Source organism: Eubalaena glacialis, chromosome 5 (assembly GCF_028564815.1).
Source record: "Eubalaena glacialis isolate mEubGla1 chromosome 5, mEubGla1.1.hap2.+ XY, whole genome shotgun sequence".
Taxonomy (NCBI): Eukaryota; Metazoa; Chordata; class Mammalia; order Artiodactyla; family Balaenidae; genus Eubalaena; species Eubalaena glacialis.
In genome coordinates, this window is record NC_083720.1 from 94405871 (window position 1) to 94411595 (window position 5725).

The 5725-nt window shown below is 41.6% G+C and overlaps 1 pseudogene; it reads right to left on the reverse strand.

Moving 5' to 3' along the window:
* Positions 1–4942: 4942 nt before the first annotated feature.
* On the reverse strand, positions 4943–5451 carry LOC133092247 (mitochondrial import inner membrane translocase subunit Tim17-B-like; annotated as a pseudogene).
* Between the last annotated feature and the right edge of the window lie 274 nt (positions 5452–5725).

Sequence of the window (5725 nt, forward strand, 5' to 3'; positions counted from 1 at the left end):
AGGAGCCTGGGCGGAGCCGGGAGGGCTGGAGGCGGAGCCCGCGGGCCCCCTGGCCCGCCTAGTCACCCGGGACCCGGAACGGTGAGGGGAGCCGCCTCCCCAAGTCCAGCATCTACGCTTCTCGCCCCAGTGCCTGCGTGCCACGCCCCCGCCCCCGGCCAAGGGTGCCGCCCTGCTCCGGGTGCCCCGGGGGCGCTAAATGCGGCCGCCAGCTTCTCGCCCCCCACTCTCCGCCCCATCCCACCCACGTGGGCCGAGAGAGCGTAATCGGTGGCCTGGAGGGCGTTTATGAAAATTGTTTTCAGCGGCGAAGAGGGAGGCAGCAGAGTCCTATTGCGGTAGGAAGGGTCCTCCCACCCCCGCCTCATTTGCTCTTATTTAAATACTTCAAAGGTTTATCTGGATTTTATAAGGGGAAGGAGAGCTTTTTCAGTTCAGCAGTCCCACTTCTTTTCAGTTTCTTTAAAAAAGCTAAAAAGGTAGCTAACATTTACGTGCAGAGTGTTTTGCCCACTCTGTCTCATTTGACCATCAAAACAAGCCAGAAGATACGTTCTCCTGACTCATCCCTGTTTTCCTGATGAGGAGTGTTATGTAATTTGCCCGAGGTCACATCGCTGGTGAGCTAGCCTCAAAGCCAAACTGTCAGAATCCAAATTCCACCTTCACAATCATTAACCTGAAGAGCCTCACCTTTTCGCGTTCCCAGTATGGGAGACAGAAGGTGTTAGGCTCAGGAAAATCACCAGACGTAATAAGGCTGGAACATTCTTTAATGGTTAGCACGGTCGTCTGTAGGTAGAGTGTGTAGGGGAAACTTGGAAAGTTCGCTTTTTTCAGCCCCCTCCCCCAACTAGAATACACCATCACTACCTCTGATTTTTTCCCATTCTTTAAATTGAAGTATAGTTGATTTATAATGTGTTAATTTATGCTGTACAGCAAAGTGATTCAGTTATACATGTATATATATGCTTTTTTATATTCCTTTCCATTATGGTTTATCACAGGATATTGAATATAGTTCCCTGTGCTATACAGTAGGACCTTGTTGTTTATTCATCCTATATATAATAGTTTTCATCTGCTAACCCCAAACTCCTAATCCATCCTTCCTGCACCCTCCTCCTCCTGGCAACCACAAATCTGTTCTCTAGTTCTGTTTCGTAGATAGGTTCATTTGTGTTATATTTTAGATTCCACTGAGTTTTCCCATTTTTGTGGCTTACGTGTCACTGGGCTAAAGTTTCAAGCCTCTGTTCCCATTTCTTCCTGGTCTTTCTGTAAAATTTAAGACCCAGGTGTTAATTTGCTCATTTGCAAAGCCTGAGTAACAGCAGTTGCCTGCTTAAACCATAGGTGCATTGAGAGAATCACCAAGGGAGCAAACAGATTAGCTGGGTTCAAAGAGATGTGCTTACATTAAAAAAAAAAAAAAAAAAAAAGTGACTTCCTGTCACTTCAAGAGTGATATTAAAAAGATAAAAATTAAAAACAAATGCAGAATTTTTAAAACAACCATGATAAAATGTATTGAATGAACAAATCTACAGTGTGGTAAAATAGGTGTTATTCACAATTAAGCTTAACTAAATATAATTTCATATAATCTATTCCTCTATTATTAAAAAGTTATACATATGTTATAGGACAGTTTAAAACAAAGATTAAAGGGAGATCTGGAATTACAAAACTATGAGCCCTCTCCCTTCTGCTGCTTCTATGCTGTGCAGATTTCAGAGATGCTATACACTGATTTCATGGTTTATTTACGGAACTGAATCAACAGTTTAAAAAATACTTCTGTGGAGCGTGCAAGAAGGTAGATGATATATCAGAAACATGGGATATAATGTTTTTATAGCTGGCATCTCATTTTGTTCAGTTTAAAAGTAGTGTGGGGACTTCCCTGGTGGTCCAGTGGTTGAGTCTCCGCACTCCCAATGCAGAGGACCCAGGTTCAATCCCTGATCAGGGAACTACATCCTGCATGCCACAACTAAGGCCCGGCACAGCCAAATAAATAAATAAAATTAAAAAAAAAAAAAGTGGTAGGGTAGTTTTAAAATAGATCTACATATTCTTCAATACACCTCCCTTCCAATGGTGGAGCCTAATTCCCCTCCTCTTGACTGTGGGTTACATTTAGTGACTTGCTTCTAACATGTAGAATATAGCCAAGGAAGTAATGGTGTCTGACTTCCAAGACTAGGTCACAAAAGACATTTTGGACTCCTTGCACTCTGTCTTGGATTGCTCACCCTGAAGGAAGCCAGCTGTCATGTTCTGAGGGCACTAAAGAAGTCTTATGAAAAGGTCCCTAACTTGAGGAACTGAGACCTTCTACCAAGAGCTGGAGAGGAACTGAGGCTTCTTACTAACAGTCATATGAATAAGCCATTTGGGGAGTGGATTCTCTAGCCCCAGCTAAGCCACCTGAAATTCCTGACCCACAGAAACTGTGAAATGATGTTCATTGCTTTAAGCCGCTAAATTTTGTGGTGTTTTGTTATGCAGCAATAGATAACTAATACAGATCTAGGTAATGCAAGTGGAGTGATACCAAATACCTAGAACCGTGGGTGTGGCTTTGGAACTGGGAAGCTAGAAGGAAGATAGTTTGGTGATTTCTTACAAAACTAAACATACTTTTACCATATGATTTAGCAATCACTCTCTTTGGTATTTACCCAAAGGAGTTGAAAACTCAGGCCCACACAAAAACTTGCACATGGATATTTATAGCAGGATTTTTAAATGGCAAAAAAGTGAAAAAACCTAACTGCTCTTCGGTAGGGTAATGATAAATTGTGGATTTATGGATAAATAATGGAAAACTATTACAACAGTTAAATGATAGACTCTTCATTTATTCCAGAATCTAATGTTGAGTTATAGTCAGCAAAAGGATATGTACAATGATACTATATATGTAAAATTTTAAGATACTCAATGATACTTTTATTACACACACACACATACATATACATGCACAAATATAGTAAAAAACAAGTAACTAAAGGAATAATAGGCATCAACTGCAAAATAGTAGTTATCCCTGAGAAAGGGAGAAAATGGCTGAGTGGGGCTTCAGTTATACTCTTAACATTCTATTTCTTTAAAACAAACCAAAAAAGGTAAAAATTAATATTGAATAAATCTAGGAGATGGATATGTTTCATTATTTTCTATATGTTTAAAAATATCACAATTAAAATGGTAAAATGTTTCTAAAATTTTTAAAAAGAGGAAGATTCAAGTATCCTTAAAGTAAGTTGTGAAGTATCATAATTTATTCTTAGTTTTCATGTCATCCTTTTATACTTCCCCTCCTGTAACACTTTCCAGAATTAGGTTCCCACGTCATCTTAATTTTCCTTTACCCCTTAGCCAAATTCCCTCTTAAAGCACTCCTGGATCTGATCTTACTATCTAAATAATAGGAATACTAGGTATACCAAAATTGGATCTTGCTATAAGAATGGAACTAGAGGTGTTTTATATTAAAAAAAAAAAAAAAAAGGAGGCCATTGGCACTCCTGATTCTCAGGCCTTCAGATTTGGACTGAATTACACCACTGGCTTCCCCAGTTCTCCAGCTTGCAGACAGCTGATTGCAGGATTTCTCGGCCTCTATAATCTCCTGAACCAATTCCTATGATAAATCTCCTCATATACATAGGATATATGAGATATATATATCTCCTATTGGTTCTGTTTCTCTGGAGAACCCTAATACATGCTTAATACGTAGAGAAAAGAAAACCCAACCAGCTATATTCGCACCACACTATTTTCATATTGCATATTATACTTACAAAATTGTAAGTTGTAAGAAGCACCATGATTTTATGTATCTTAAAGGGAAACTTGCTGACATTTAAACTACAACACAATGCTTTCTTATTAGAATTTTAAAATGTGTATGTATTGAAAGAATTCTAAGTCTTTTGTCACAGATAGTTAAAAATAAAATACCTGCTCTTGTACATGTTTGAGGAAGCAAAACAAATTGGTTAACATATTGCATAAGCTTCTTTGCATTCAAAATCAGACTCTTGTGAATCTCTTTGACTTGGCATCCTAGATGCCCGTGTTTTTCCACAGCACACTTGTGTCATTAAGAACCTTGGTGTTGCAGCATCTCTTGAGTTCTCCACTCAAAAGGGGACTTCTGAGGTGTTGGTATTACTGTTTCTTGATCTGGGTGCTGATAACCAGGGATGTATTCAACTTGTGAAAATTCACTGAGCTTAAGTACACTTAACAATACTTGCACTTTTCTTCATGTCTGTATTATACATCAATAAAGAACTGAAAATTTTAGAAAAATGTTCCACTGTTTTTTTTCTGGAATTTTCTTACCAGCTACTGACTCCCCTTCTGCAAGTTTTGATGCTGGTCCTTGCTTGATCTAAGCAAATGTCAACTTAAGATTTTCAGACCAAGTTCATGAATGTGCATGAATGTACAACTATGTCAAGACTGTCATTTGGCTGCAAAAATTTTAAGACACATCCCAATTTCATGAATTAAAGATGTGAAAAATGTTTGTCTTAAAATCACGTTACACTGATACTTTGCTTTTGAAAATAGTGGCATAGTATTTTTCACATTGCTGTAGTGTACATACCTTATTATTATTATTTTTTTTTTTTGTCATTTCAAAACTGGCTTTAAATACTCATCAAGGCACCATGCAAAGGGACTGGGGTGAGAGCTTGTTGCATATGAATGGGGGCTGGGGTGCCTGAGAGAGAAGGGACCCATCCATCAGGGCAGCTGGGGTGCCCCACCCCAAACCTGGGATAAGGCAACAGAGTAGAGGCCCTCTCTGGAGGGTCCCAGGACCAACTGGGAGCCAGCCCTCCCTTTGAGGTAGATAATCAGGGAGGGAACCGAGGAGGAGCTCCCACGGTGGCGGTGACAGGCAGTCACTTCCTCAGTGGTATTGCTGATAGCTGGGGTAGCCTAGGGCCGGGGTACCCTCCTTAGGGGGCAGCTGGCTGGGGTCCTCCAGGAATGGGGGTGCAGTGCAGAACTGCTGCGGTTGAGGAGGATGCCACCATCCTCGATGAGGGCCGACAGAATGCCTCCCATCATTGCCGAGCCCACCGTGGCCAATGGGCCACTGCAGGCAGCCGGCACAGCCCTGGTCAATGCTCCACTGGTGATGGAGTTCCAGGGATCTTCCTTGCCCCGCAGCCGCACCAGACCGCAGTCGATGGTGGAGAAGAGGCTCCACCACACTGCGAAGCTACCTCCAATCCGAGGGGCTCGGATCCTCACAGCATTGACACTGTCTCTCATTCGGTGCCGAATTCCGACAGGGGCATTGCGGAAGCCCTTAATGGCCTGGAAGACTCCACCGCCGATAACACCCGTAGTGAAGCCTCCACCACAGGCGTCCACAACTCACCATGGGCAAGGCTCCCAAGCGTACTCCTCCATGGCGCCCTATACCTTATTTTTAAAATAACTCTATCAAAGTGCTTAATGGCTGGATATTCCATCCAAAGTTGCTTAACTAGTCCTATATTTTGATATATTTTCTTGCACCCATTTTTGCCGCTATAAATTATGTTGCAATGGATATTTCTCTACAGTTAGCTTGTGGTAGACATTGCTGGTTGCCTACCCCAAATCTATTGAATGCCTCCCTCTCTTCATTGTGAACAGAAGCCCAGTTCTGTTGGGGTTGTTACAGTCCATTTAAGCTGAGGGG